Consider the following 13,833-nt stretch of genomic DNA (forward strand, 5'->3'; position numbering starts at 1 on the left):
ACATGGCTTTCCAAATCCAATTGTCTAATGAACTCCTTACTTAAACAGCAGTTGCAGTATTATTACGGCATTATGTTTCCTTAAAAAATTCATTCCGTTGTTCCTGTCGCACAGCAGGAACCTTAAGTGCGGCCAACACTTTCTTGCGCTGACAGCTCTGATTAAGGCACGAGTCTTTATTTATATAAATGATGTTTGACAAAAAAATTTTTTTTGAATAAACGTTAGTCTATAAATCTACTAATTGTTTCTCCCTGATGGGAACAGAGTATTAACTGTGTCTGCCGCTGCCTGAGAGGCACGCACATATTTACGCTGCATTTTACCAATGCTGTTATTTTAATGGGACCTAATAGGACAATTCCAAACTGTGATTGTCCCTTAGACATCATTGTCGCTGAGGAAAGCCCTGTTTGTCCTGAAACTGTCCCTAACTGTGATGACAAAGGCGGGGGGGGGGGGGGGGGGGTGAGCTGCAGAGGACAAGCTTTGCACAGAGGGACTCCGGAGTCAGGTCTCACCAGTTAGCAGCATAAAGGAATGAGGCCCAAGATCACTGCTGCTTCCAGGGCTTTCAAGTTGCAAATGCAGATCCGTATGTTAAACCTGGCCGCATTTAAATGCTGGCTACTAACTAAAACATTGTCAGATGCACTCTCAAGCTCAAATCATTTGCTGGCAAGAGGAGCTACCTGTGATAAGTTTGCTACCTCTGCCCACAATAATTCCTCGGAAACCCTAGAAATCTATTTCCTACTGGTTTGGGGGGATAAACCAAAAGCCTGGGGATTGGCGGTAGAGGTGTGTGAGTGCAGGTGGACACGGGATCTGTGTATGTGCATAGGAACCCTGGCTTGATTCCTACCCTGGCGTGTGCTCTGGAATGAGGAGGATGGAGAGCCTTCCCACCATCCTGGTATATTCACTTAGCTAGTCCAGTAGAATGTTACCTAACTGATCACACCACAGTTGGGGTGAGTTTGGCTAACACACTTAATCACCATGCATTTTCTTCTCTCTAGACGTTTCCCTGCAAATTACCCCCAAAGGAGGAAGCACAGTGAGGACTAACCCAGAAAAAAGCCAGTGAGTTAGATCTTTCTGTATCTTTAAAGTCTCCTAGTGGATTTTCTATGCGGAGATGTGGCACCCATTCACTGAAAACTCAGAGGTTTCTATAATGGGTACTTCCAAAATTTTTTTTCGAAGCTGTTTCCCTGACGGATCCAATCTGAGAGTACTAGTTTATCCCCCGATTATTCATCTGCAGGGCTGTCTGCTCAAAACACTCTCTAAGATTATTTGTAGGGCTGTGGCGTGCTGAGTACCATACAGAGCCCTGTGCAGAAAGACCTAATTATGACTTTCTAGGAACTGACACTAATGGATTGTTGATTGATTGATGGTCTCTCTTGTGATGATCCTGATAACCTGAGTGGTTTCTCTACAAATGGTGTTAGAAGGACGGTCATTATTTTCTATGAGATCATGGTCGTAAAGCTTGCAGTTTATAACTCAGTAGTACTCAGATGATCAATTAGCGAAAAAGAGCATGCAGTTCTGGCTCGGGACATAAAGTCATTCTGGTAATTGAAAAAGAGCAAGAAAACGTCCGTTTTCCTCTCCACGAGCAAACAGTTCAGGATACAAGCTACGGCTGTAGGGTCTTGGAGTCTATCGGAGAAAGGTGCTCTGTAGATACTTTTATAACATGAGGACATTCCAGCTGCACTAACAGGGACCTGCGATGTGACTGTCCAGTGTATGTTCTCATGGAGAGGTGCCGGGTGGGTGGGGAGAGGCAACATGTGGGACTTCCTGAGTGCCACACGCTGAAATGGCAGCTACATATACATTGATATATTTCGCCCTCACAAGGGTTGGTGAGGTGGACTTTATTGGAATGATTCTAAAGGAAATGAAGGCTAAGGGATGTGAAATTGAGTTGGCCACAGCTACCGGCTCAGTGAGCAGCCAGGATCTGAGCCCAGATATCCCTGATGCCGAAGTCATCCGGTCTCCCCTCCAAGCCTGGATTCTCTCTCAGTAGGGTTAACTTCACTCATCGCAGACAAATATAAAATAGTAAGAGCAGGGGCACCTGGGTGGTTCAGGTGGTTAAGCATCTGCCTTTGGCTCAGGTTATGGTCCCAGGGTCCTGGGAGCCGTATCAGGCTCCTTGCTCAGTGGGAGTCTGCTTCTCCCTTTCCTCCTGGCTTGTGCTCTTTCTTGCTAGCTCTGTCATTATCTGTGTCTGTCTCAAATAAATAAATAAATCTTAAAAAAAAAAAAAAAAGAAGTAAGAGCAGTGCCAATGGTATCATGCAAAAAGGGAAGAGCTTCCTTCAAGCTGTCCCAGCATTGGGGCCTTTGGGCTGTGTTCTTTCCAGGCCTCTGCAGAAAGTGCTGGGCTGTGAAGCAGAGGAGCCTTTCTCCACATCCCCCTCCGCTGCTGTTAAAGCCGCTTTGGCTCGCTGCTGCTTTCAGTCCCCCGTTTCTGCTGTGCAGTCCAATATCAATAATGATAAATAATAAATCATCAGTCCATTTCCATGAGGCATTAGTCTCCCTCCTTCCTGGCGGTGGGGGACTGAGGTAGCATTGGTGCCCCTGTCACATGGGGATAGGGGAACAGAATCATCCCAGAGGAACAGGCTATAAGGGAGGCTGGTCCACTGCTGCCTGGGTCCAACTTGAGGATCCTTGGAAGAATGTCTGTATTTTCTTTTTGTTAGCAGACAAAATACAAAAGCATATCACAATGCAGCCTCTGCTTCTAACTATTGCTATTGTTGAGTTCTTTAACATTCTTTAGCATATTCACTCATTCATTCAATGAATGCTCATTGAGTCTAACGTTATTCCTGAAACTGTGCTGGATTTTGGGACATGAAGATGAAAAGCCACAGTTCACACATTTTAAGGTCCGATAAATTCAGTGGGGGTGACAGGTGCTTTCTTAAGAAGCTGTAACATAATTGTTTGGAAGAAGAGAATTCTAAAAGGAACACCAGATTCTATTCTATTCTGCGTGGAGTAGCAGAGAATGCATCTGAGCGAATACAGCAGAGGACATGTTCCGCGACTCGGCAGGTGAGGGAGAAGGGTCCGGGGCAGTGTGTCTGGAGCTGCGAGTGGCTTGGAAAATGCTGTGTGTCAAGTACCTGGTGGGAGTGGTTAGAAACCAGAAGCACAGATGCTGCTACCCAGCTGGAGATTTTTAACCCACAGGCGATAAAAATGTTTTGAGCAAAACAGGGACAAGATCAGATTTCTGCAGATGGTTCTCCAGGAAGCAGGGTGAGGACACACTGGTGGGGTTTGAGGCTAGAGACAGAGAGTTGTGGTGGCTGCCGCAGGGACGGAGGGAAGAGAGGATAGGGTCTTGAGTTACAGTAGCAGCAGAGGGAAATGGCCCATGGGCAGATGTTTAAAAGGCAGACTGAACATTTGGTGACTGTTTACAACAGAGGGAAACAGAGTGGAAGGAACAGAGGTAATCCCAATTTACTGGCTTGAGCACTAGGAAGTAATTTTGTGGTAAAACCCGTGGTCACTAATTTATCTAATAAACCCATAGGTTCATATATTACAAGTATAACACAAGGGTAGCCTGGGAAAAAGAAAACACTCTTAAAAGTTTTGCACCGTGCACATTTGCTGAAGCAAAGTATGTCATGCAAGGCCCTAGTTTTCACTGTAGTAAAAAAATACATTTTGGGCAGAGGGGATGCTGATACAAAATGTACATGCAATTAGTGAATTCAGTCTTCAATGGTATGTCAAATGACCCTTTTTGATTTTTCTTATTTTTAAATATAACTTTTAAATCAATTTTTTTTCATGCTAAGAACATAGTTTCAAAAGACAAATAGCATTTTATCTTTTCATCATTCTCCGGGAATTGTCTCTCTGCTATATTTTTTAGTATCTGAGCATTCTTCTCATTCTCTGAAAATTCCTATTTCTCGCAGTATCTATTTCAACAGTATCTCCTACAAGATAATCTCTTCTGTAAGGACACAAATTATAGCTTATAGAATTCTGTGCTCTGAGTTCTCTTGGTTTCTTTGAGATTTCTCCTTGTTTTTATTTGTCGCGGTCTCTCTCTCTCTTAGATTTAGTGCCTACTCATAACTCTCTAGCCGTCCTTGCTCTCCACTTCTATTTACCAAGGAAGCACTCTGATTAAGTGTGCATGGGTGGGGCTTGCAACTGGGAAGGGACCTTGTTATGGGACTAAGACCACCAGCAGATGGCTCAGGATGGAGAAGGGCATGGCGGGGAGGGGCCTAAATATTCTTTACATGGTCTATCACTACATCTTCTTTTGAGCACCACTCCCTACCCTGGCCTTCCTGGGCATCTGGAGCCCTACACCTTGAGGATCCCCAGGGTTCTGAGTGCTAAACTGGTTGTTCTTATCAGCATCTACCTTAGGAGGCCCTTCTTAGATTTTGCCTTTCTCCACTTTGCTAAGTGAATTTTCACTCATTTGTCACCCAGAACTTGTTGGTCTGTTGTCTATTGTAAACTTTTCTCTGTTCTTAGTGCCCACATAGGTTTTTATTTTTTATAAACCCTTTGGTGGGACTTTGTTTGGTAGCAGATCTAAACTTGTGGGTTCAATCTCTCTCCGGTAGGCAGAAACCCCAAGTTGATTCTAGATGGTTCCTTCACCAAGAAAATCAGTCCTGATGCCCTCAAGTTTCAACCACTTCCTACGGGCATGCTTTCACTAGATTTTTAACTATGTACTAGTATTAGACTGGAACAAGTGAGCTTTCCTGACATTTCTCCTCAGAGAACCAGTGTAACTCTGTGGTCCAGTAATGGGAAGATAATTTGGCCAGAGTAGGAACTTGATTTAGCGCCTCTTTGCTTCTGGAGTAGATATACCTGCTTTCTTCTGCTGCCCAAGAACATTATGAAGACAGAACATGATATTGTGGGTGAATTATGCTTTGAGACCTTAGAATGGCCAATCATTGGATTCCAAGAATTCCTTTCTGCCAGGAGAGAGGAAGCCTCAGGTCCTTGAAAGACGATAATAAGATTCCTTACTCTTACTGCTTTAATAACGGATTAGCATTAATTATTAAATTAAGTGTTATTTATAAAACATGCTTCTGCCTCATAATTTCTAATAGAGAGGGGAATCTAATTTTTAGCATTCAACTTGTTAACCAATTAAACTAAATCCTTAATAAAACATCTAGTGCTTAAATATTTTAATGACAAGTAAAACAGTCTTGTTCTAAAATATTTAGGTGAACTGGAGCTATTCTTCGGTGATTATCAGTTGTTTCCGTTAAAATTACACGAAGGATACATGAATGGAGCCACACTGTGTAGCCTGCCCTGGAATGGGGGTCCACAGAGGGAGATTTTCTTCCTCGATTTGGGACCAACAACTCTGAATGTGGTACTTGTGGCTTGGCACCCTCGTTTGTTAAATGGAAATAATACCACTTCCAAAAAATGTCACAGGGATTTTTTTTTTTTAAACTACTTCCTTGAGAAGAGAAAATGAGGATATATGTGGTATCTACTATAAAAATAAAAAGCATCATAAATACACAAAAATCATATGTACAGTGGTTGGAACTAAACTCCAAACTGTGTATTCATGTACGTATCAATACCTAAACACAGACTTCACCCCAACACCCCTATCTACTGAAGAAATTCAATGCTTTTTTCCAAGTAGTCTTTCCCCTTGCCTAGCATCCAGATTAAAGCAGAATCAAGACTTGCTCTGCATAATACTTTGGTTTATGTGACATGCCGCCATAACTATCCTTTTAAAAGTCACCACTAAAGGCTCCATAAGAGCCAGGTGAGTAGAGCTTAAGAGCTTCTGTGAGCAGACAGTTCTCACATTCTGGGTGCAGGGTGCACTGTGTGGTGGGCTCCTAGGGGAACTGCGGCTCTGGCAATGTCATTCCAGCCGTCCACACCCACTGTCCTTCCAACTGTGCATCTGACTCAAAGGTGGACAGATGTGGCATCTCCTAAGACCGTCTACAGTCTTGGAGAATGTGGCAGTGGGGAGAGAGCTGGGGCTCGGTTCCTTGCTAGTTGGCTTAGTGGTATTGGAAGGGGGAGGGTAGCAAGAAGAGCTGGTAATTGAGAATGCAAGATCTTGATTTAGCCTTTCCCAGTGGGACTTGGAAGGGTGCCATGAGGGAGTCTGACTTTAATCATAGAGTCATGGAACTGGAAAGGATTTTAGAAATCATCTGTTAGGAGTGTCTGGGTAGCTCAGCTGGTTAAGCATTCAACTTTTGGTTTTGGCTCAGGTCATGATCTCATGGGCTATAGGATCTAGCTCCATGGCCAGGTCTGCACTCAGTGGGGAGTCTGCTTGAGGACTCTGTCTGCCCCTCCCCCTACTCACACACACACACTCTCATTCTCTCTCTCTCTCTAAAATAAATAAATCTTATTTTAGAGAGATATTTAGAGAAATAAAATAAGATTTATTTATTTTAGAGAGAGTGTGAGAGAAAGAGATCACTGCAGGGGGGAGGGGTAGAGGGAGAAGCAGGCTCCCCGCTGAGCAGGAGCCCGATGTGGGGCTGGATCCCAGGACCCTGGGACCATGACCTCACCTGAATGCAGCCACTTAATTGACTGATCGCTCCCACACAGGTGCCCTAAAATAAATAAATCTTAAAAAAAAAAAAAAAAGGAAAAAAATCATCTGCTAACACAAATGCCTTATTTGACAAGTGAAGAAATGGAAGTGCAGAGAGGCTAAGTGACTTGCCGAGAGTCACATAGCTAATTGGAGTCCAAATGAAGACTACGACCCAAATTTCCTGGCTCAAGCTAGTGGTATTTCCCTTATATCCTCTTACTTCAAGTACCTCCAGTAATGTCCTGCTAGTTGCATTTTTTCCCCTGTACCACTGAATATCATTTCTAAAATATTTTAACTTAGAGTACCCTGAGACTGAGTTTCCAGAGCCAATTCTTATGTCATTCAAAAGGCATTTTCAGCTGTTCCTGCTTTCTTTCTTTCTTTCTTTCTTTTTTTTTAAAGCTTTATTTATTTATTTGACAGACAGAAATCACAAGGAGGCAGAGAGGCAGACAGAGAGAGAGGAGGAAGCAGGCTTCCCGCTGAGCAGAAAGCCCGATCTGGGGGGGGGGGGGGGTTTTCAATCCCAGGACCCTTGGATCACGACTTGAGCTGAAGGCAGAGGCTTTAACCCACTGAGCCACCCAGGCGCCCCTGTTCTGCTTTCTTAATCTTTGAATAGTGGAATTTCCTCATGAGATGCTTTAGAATTGTAATGCAAAGAGAAATGTTATCTTATTCGCCCTCCGCGCCTCTCAGATATTGAAAAAGTGCTGACCTGTCAATTGTGTTTCCTGCCATCAGATGCCACCTCCTGCTGAGATCCATGTTCAGCATGACAATGTCTGGCAAAATGCAGGTCTGATCAACAGTCCTTTCCCCAGCCCACTCTCACAGCTGCTGAGCCAAGATGCTCACCCAGAGCCAGACAGCCCTGGGAGAAATTCATCAAATTGGAGATGGAGTTACTTTGTTTCAGGAAGACAGGTTTCTTCCCCGTGTGGATGGTGTGTGTCACGCTCTGGCTGAGTGCTCCAAGGGGCAATATATCTGTGGTCTAAGTTGATTCATTCTCTTCCAGGCTGTTTGCAAATCTACAGGTCTGCAGTACTTCCTGTCAGAGGCACCAGAGGCACAAGACAGGAAAACCTTGGCAGCCAGTTCCTGAGTGGCCCTTCTTGAATTAGCAAACGTTTATTAATCAAGGAGAAATGTGGGGAATTTTTGTTGTTGTTGTTTTTTGTTTAAACGAAAAATTTTTTAAAGGTTTTATTTATTTATTTGAGAGGGAGTGAGAGAGAAAGAATGACCAGGGAGAACAGCAGAGGGAGAGGGGGAAGCAGGCCATTTGCTGAGCAGGGAGCCCAAGATGGGGCTCGATCCCAGGATGAACTGAAGGCAGACGCTTGGCCGAATAAGCCACTCAGGCGCCCCAAGGAGAAATGTTATCCTGGAAAATCTGGTGGCTTGTGGTTGGACAGTCGCCATTTGGGTCACTTGATGATCAAGGCATGTACTTAATGGCAACAGTCTTTCCTCTCCAGAACAACTGTGTCTCTGCCAAAGCTGTCACTGAGCTGGTGAGCTGGGCGGCTTAGGCTCAATGGGGTGAGGTGGTTCTGGGGGCCTGGCACGTGATGAGACATGGCGATGATCGTGGGGAGCCGTCTCACAATCTGCAAATGCTTTATTCTGTACAGAAGCAGTCCACCTGTGGCTTAACTGTGTCCTGCAGGAGAGATGACAGTGGCGTCTAGGCTCCTAAATGGTTGGTGGATCCTGCTGTCTGCCATGGTGGAATAGCCCCATAAATCAAAGCAATCATCTCTCCCGGGCTAATGTGACTCTTATGGGCACCCCCGGGAGATCATTTTCATTGCTGATTCCAGCCAGCATATTTATCCAGAGTCAAGGGTAGCTACTGTGCCATTTCAGGCTTTGATGCAAGTCACAACCGCAGACGTGGCTACTCACTCTTGTCCTCTCTCATAAACAATGAAAGACTTCAGTCAGATGTGTTTATTTCTAGATGCAACAATATATTTTGCACTCACAGAAAACCTGGAAATTGCTGCTTTGCAAATATAGCAGAGCATAGCTGCACATTTGAGAAAGAAATGGGATGCTCACGCCAACCCTCCCCTTTCTCTCTCCGTTATTTAGACTCAAGAGGTTTGAAACTGGGTACCCTGGAAAGGTCCTGAACGCACAGTCCGTCTCATTTTCACGTTCAGGCTGAGGTCAGAGCAAGGCTAGGGGCATTAAAAACTTCGCAATATAGATGTCCTGGGTGTTTCACCATTTCCTAAATAGTAAACAAAGAACTTTAAAAAAAAAAAAAAATGAGCGAATGTCACCCCTGGCCTAATTTAAGAGAATGTGTCTTTAGGAACGAAGAATCCTCAGAAAGGCTTATACTGAGTCCCTCAAATCAGAGAAAGCACATCATTCCAGAGACCATACATGAGTCTCTGAATGAACTTTTTGGAAATTTTTCCTGTAATTAGGGTGGAGAATGCATCTCTGGAGAGCTCCCTGGGATGGCAGCAGGAGCTGTTGGAGGCTTTTTATTTTTTATTTTTTTTTCTATAAATGGCTTTTTTCCCCCCTGGGCTGCAGTTTTAGCTGTGCTTTAGCAATTATTTTTGTCTCATGAATGCATTTTGAAGACTATGAGCTTTTTTTTCCCCCAAAAAAAGGCTGACCTATCTACAGGTTCTTTCAAAAGAGACCACAGTTTAGTAACTGTCTGAGCTAAGAATGTGGTCTCTCCAGTAAAGAGCATCAGGACATTCAGAAACGAATTCTTCTTCTTTTTTTTTTTTTTTAAGATTTTATTTATTTGACCCACAGAGATCACAAGTAGGCAGAGAGGCAGGCAGAAAGAGAGGAGGAAGCAGGCTCCCCGCTGAGCAGAGAGCCCAACCTGGGGCTCCATCCCAGGACCTTGGGATCATGACCTGAGCTGAATACAGAGGCTTTAACTCACTGAGCCACCCAGGTGCCCCCAGAAACTAACTCTTTTGCAGTCTCATAGTCTCATAGGACTCTTCCTGACTGTTTCTACTGAAGGGGCCTGGACAGTCTGTCCCACATGTACCCACCCCTTGGCTCCCCATCCCACTGCTGGATGTATAATAGACACAAAAGGGAACCTATTTTGTCATTTTTAAAAAAACTATTTTTATGAATATATAATGTATTATTTGCCCCAGGGGTACATATCTGTGAATCATCAGGCTTACACATTTCACAGCACTCATGCTATTCTATGACTCTTAACTGCGTCACCCATTCTGAGATAATAGGGCAGAGAAGGAGAGGAAGGTAGAGAAACTGGTAAAGAGATTGTCTGAGGAGAGAATATGGTCCTGCTGAATCCCGCCCCTTCAGCAAAAGGGGTCCGGAAGGGCTACCTCCCACACTCAATCAAGCCCAGTGAGGGCACCCTATAGGGGATTCTGAAATATGTTTTTGGAGGTGGGACTCAGAGAGAACTGATTTCAGCCTTTGAAAACCTGAAGCGGACTGTGGACTCAGGTCTCTCTCCTGCCCGGAGGGTAGAAAGAGGAGGCAGATGCCCTGTTTGAGGTCAGAGGCCAGACACAGCTGCTGGTCTGGCGAGGGCTGTCAGGACAGATGATGTGTGAGGGTCCAGAGCTGGACTGAGCTCAGCTTGGGCCCTATCCAGAAGGGCCGAGAAGGTAAGGGCACTTCAACAGACAGCAGGTGCAAATGGACTGTGGATGCGCTGGGGCGGCAGGGGGACCTCTGAGAAAGAGAGAGATACACCTGTCCTGAGGCATGGAAATTACAGGGAAAAGGGCCCTACTAGGTAACTGCCAGTTCCATAGAAGTGAGCAGAAAATTCCTAGGCCTGCTGGAATTTTCACCCAGGGGAGGAGACCATTATACCCACTCAGTACATTTAAAGCAGCAGTGAGGCAAAAATAAAGGTACATTTTAAACACATCACACATCATGTTTGCTGAATACATAGGATGCACCATGCTTCCCTCAAGGATCAGAGTCAATAGAAAGCGAAAGAAGTCTCCTGGAGGAATCCCATACCGTATTTCATTTCAGCCAGCCAAGTACATAATAATTCACGTGTACTGCTTAACTTCTGGGCAATCTGAGGACCAGGTCTCCCAGCCACACACATTCTGGCATGTTCCCAGGAAGGTACAGGGGAGCGGCAGGTGGGTGTGACCAAGAGACAGTGCTCGGGAGCTGTGCAGTGCAGTCAGTGACAAGATAAAGCAAACAGGCAGCTTCCTTGAATAATAAAGGGAAGGTTTCAGACCCTCCTGAGCAGATGTGGAGTAGCACTGAATGTTTCTGGGGAGTGGTGATAGAGTCTTCTCTTGTGTCTTTCTCTAGCTCCTGTCTGGAGTCTGCAAATACACAGACTGTTTGTTTAGCTGTGGTTTTTTTTTTTTTTTTTTTTTTTTTTATCCTTAGGAACTTTTTTCCCTTGCTGAAGCAAATCCAAAAACCTGCAGACTGGGCCTGGGGAGACAGAAAGTAACGTCTATTTGGGGTGCAATTGGGACGCATGCAGGTAAAGACCGGTGAGGGACATCTGAGTATCCAAGTGCACGACCCCTTGCGCTAATGCAGGAAAAACCATGCGATTTGAGACTGCCGTGTGAGGCTGTTAAAAGGCGGAATGCCAGAAACATTCAAGATAATGCCTACGAGCTCATCTTCCTCCCAAATGTTAGACTTGCAAGAAGTCTGGATTTCCTTTGCTGTGTAAATGATTTTCTCTTTTCCCTTTCCTGAGAGCTGGAGATGATCCTTTAATGCCAGATTTTTCCATCTTCACTCTACAGGCAATCTGTTCTACACGCCCCCCTTGAGTGCTGAAATGACTTTTATGTGCATCTGATCGACCACACACCAACACCATCTGCCAGACAGGAGGAGCAGAGGTAGGGCTGAGCACGCGAGGAGGGTTAATCTCTCTGTGTCTCCATTTCTGCGTCCGTAAAACGACAATGAAAGTGAAATTTCCCTCATAAGGCTTTAAAGGGTGCTGTGCATGGGTGGTGTGGTGTATTCGATAGCTACGGTTATTTCCTCATTATCTAGTAATTTCCTGGGTCTGCGGAGATGTGAGGTGGGAAAGGATAACGTGAACCAGAGTTAGGTCCAAGCTCTCCTGGGTTACTGATTTGTGATTTGCAGCAATATTGTGGGCCAGCAACACTTAAATCTCCGGCCACGTTCTTTTTAGATAGCATTAGACCTGGTTCTAACAGCGTTGATGATAATTTGAATCTTTTCACCCATTTATTCGCACATCTGTGTCTGTTCATTTGTGGATCAGTTATCTGAGTTAGGGCACTAGGCAATTGACGAACTTGTATACAGCAAAGGACTCCCCTGAAGGAATCTATGGCTATTTGGTGAGTGATATAAAGCAACTGATACCTTGTCAGAATGACCAGGTTTGGAATATTCTGTTAGATCCCAATAAATAAAACTAACCAGAAATAAAAGGGCTAGGAAAAACAGTTTGAGAATAACCTCAGTTTCTATACTAAGAGACTGTTCCCTCTAGCCACAGTCCTGTGTGCCGTCAGGCTTCTGATCGCAGAGGTGCTCTCAGGCTTCCTGTTTCCTCAAACCTGCCGGTATCTTCCTCTACAGTGACCTGACAGATTTCCCTCTCTTGGTCAGGAGCCCCCTGCTTCGGGATTGGATTGGACACATCTACTGAGTGCCTGCCATGGGCTCAACACTCTGAGTCTGTTTTAGGCAAAAAACAGTTTTGAGATTACGAATTACACGGGTGCAGATCAGGATCCTGTATTTCAGTTCTGGATGTATTTTAGCGCACAAGTTATGCCTTTCCATTTGTCATCTGGGCTTCACGGAGATGTAGGAAGCACGTATCCACCTTCAAGAATAAGGAATCTCAAGTCAAGGATTTCTGCTCAGGTCATGATCTCAGGGACCATGACCTGAGCAGAAATCCTTGACTTGACTGACTGAGCCACCCAGATGCCCCCTGTGGCTTTCCTTTAAACCTGCCTTTCTTTCAGAAAACAAATCACCCTTTCAATTTAAAAATTCACCTTGGGGTGCCTGGGTGGTTCACTTAGTTAAGTGTCCAATTTTTGGTCTTGGGTCTGGTCTTGATTTCACAGTGGTGAGTGTGAGCCCATTGTCCGCCTCAATGCTAGGTATGGAGCCTACTTAAAAAAAAAAAATAAGTGGTGATGCAACATGGGGGCTAAGGGGGTAGGAGAAGAATAAAGGAAACAAGATGGGATTGGGAGGGAGACAAACCATAAGTGACTCTTAATCTCACAAAACAAACTGAGGGTTGCTGGGGGGAGGGGGGTTGGGAGAAGGGGGGTGGGGTTATGGACATGGGGGAGGGTATGTGCTATGGTGAGTGCTGTGAAGTGTGTAAACCTGGCGATTCACAGACCTGTACCCCGGGGTATAAAAATATATTATATGTTTATAAAAAATAAAATAAAATAAAAAAATAAATAACTAAAAATAAATAACTAAAAATAAAAATCCATTTCCTCCCCCCCCCAAAAAAAAAAAAAAAAAAGAATAAGGAATCTCACAGATGACACATTTTCTCTTGAAAATGAAATAATATTTTATGGCAAGGAAGATGACCCATATTTGGTTGGGTCTTTACAGGCTTGAGGACAGCTATGGTGTTTTCAAACTGCTAGCAAAAGGTCTATCAGGCCTTCCAATATACTTCACAGAGACAATGCGCAGTGAAGTGTCTAACGGTAAACAAAGATGTCAATAAACAGAAAAATTACAGGATGATCCTGTACCTTTGAAAAGGGAACTTATCATTTGACCTGCGTCAGCCACTTACTCTTCTGGGCCATGACTCTCTCAAGTTAAAAATTAGAAGTTTATCAGGGGTAAAGATTCAATTACTTTTAAGGTTCTTCTCTCCCGAAAATGACTAGGAGTCTAGGTCTGTGCTCTTTGGTAGGGTAGCCATTAGCACCTGAAATGTAGCTAGTTCAAACGGAGATGTTCTATAAATATAAAACACACACCAGGTTTTGAGGAGTTAATACAAAAGAAAGAATGCAGAATATTTTGAGTATATGGGGTTAAATAGATCATTAAAATGAACTGAACCTATATTTTTTCTGTGATGATAGAAAATCTGAAATTCCATATGTGACTTACATTATATTAATACTGGACAGCACTGCCCTAGACCTTCAAAATAAAGGGAGTGAATCTGT

The 13,833-nt window shown here is 44.2% G+C and overlaps 1 protein-coding gene across 3 annotated transcripts in view; it reads right to left on the minus strand.

Annotated features, from left to right (window-relative positions):
* Nucleotides 1–13,833, minus strand: part of RNF150 (ring finger protein 150) — a 306,711-nt gene that overhangs the window by 72,085 nt on the left and 220,793 nt on the right. The window lies entirely within an intron of this gene.

This window comes from Mustela erminea, chromosome 2, assembly GCF_009829155.1.
Source record: "Mustela erminea isolate mMusErm1 chromosome 2, mMusErm1.Pri, whole genome shotgun sequence".
NCBI classification, from domain to species: domain Eukaryota; kingdom Metazoa; phylum Chordata; class Mammalia; order Carnivora; family Mustelidae; genus Mustela; species Mustela erminea.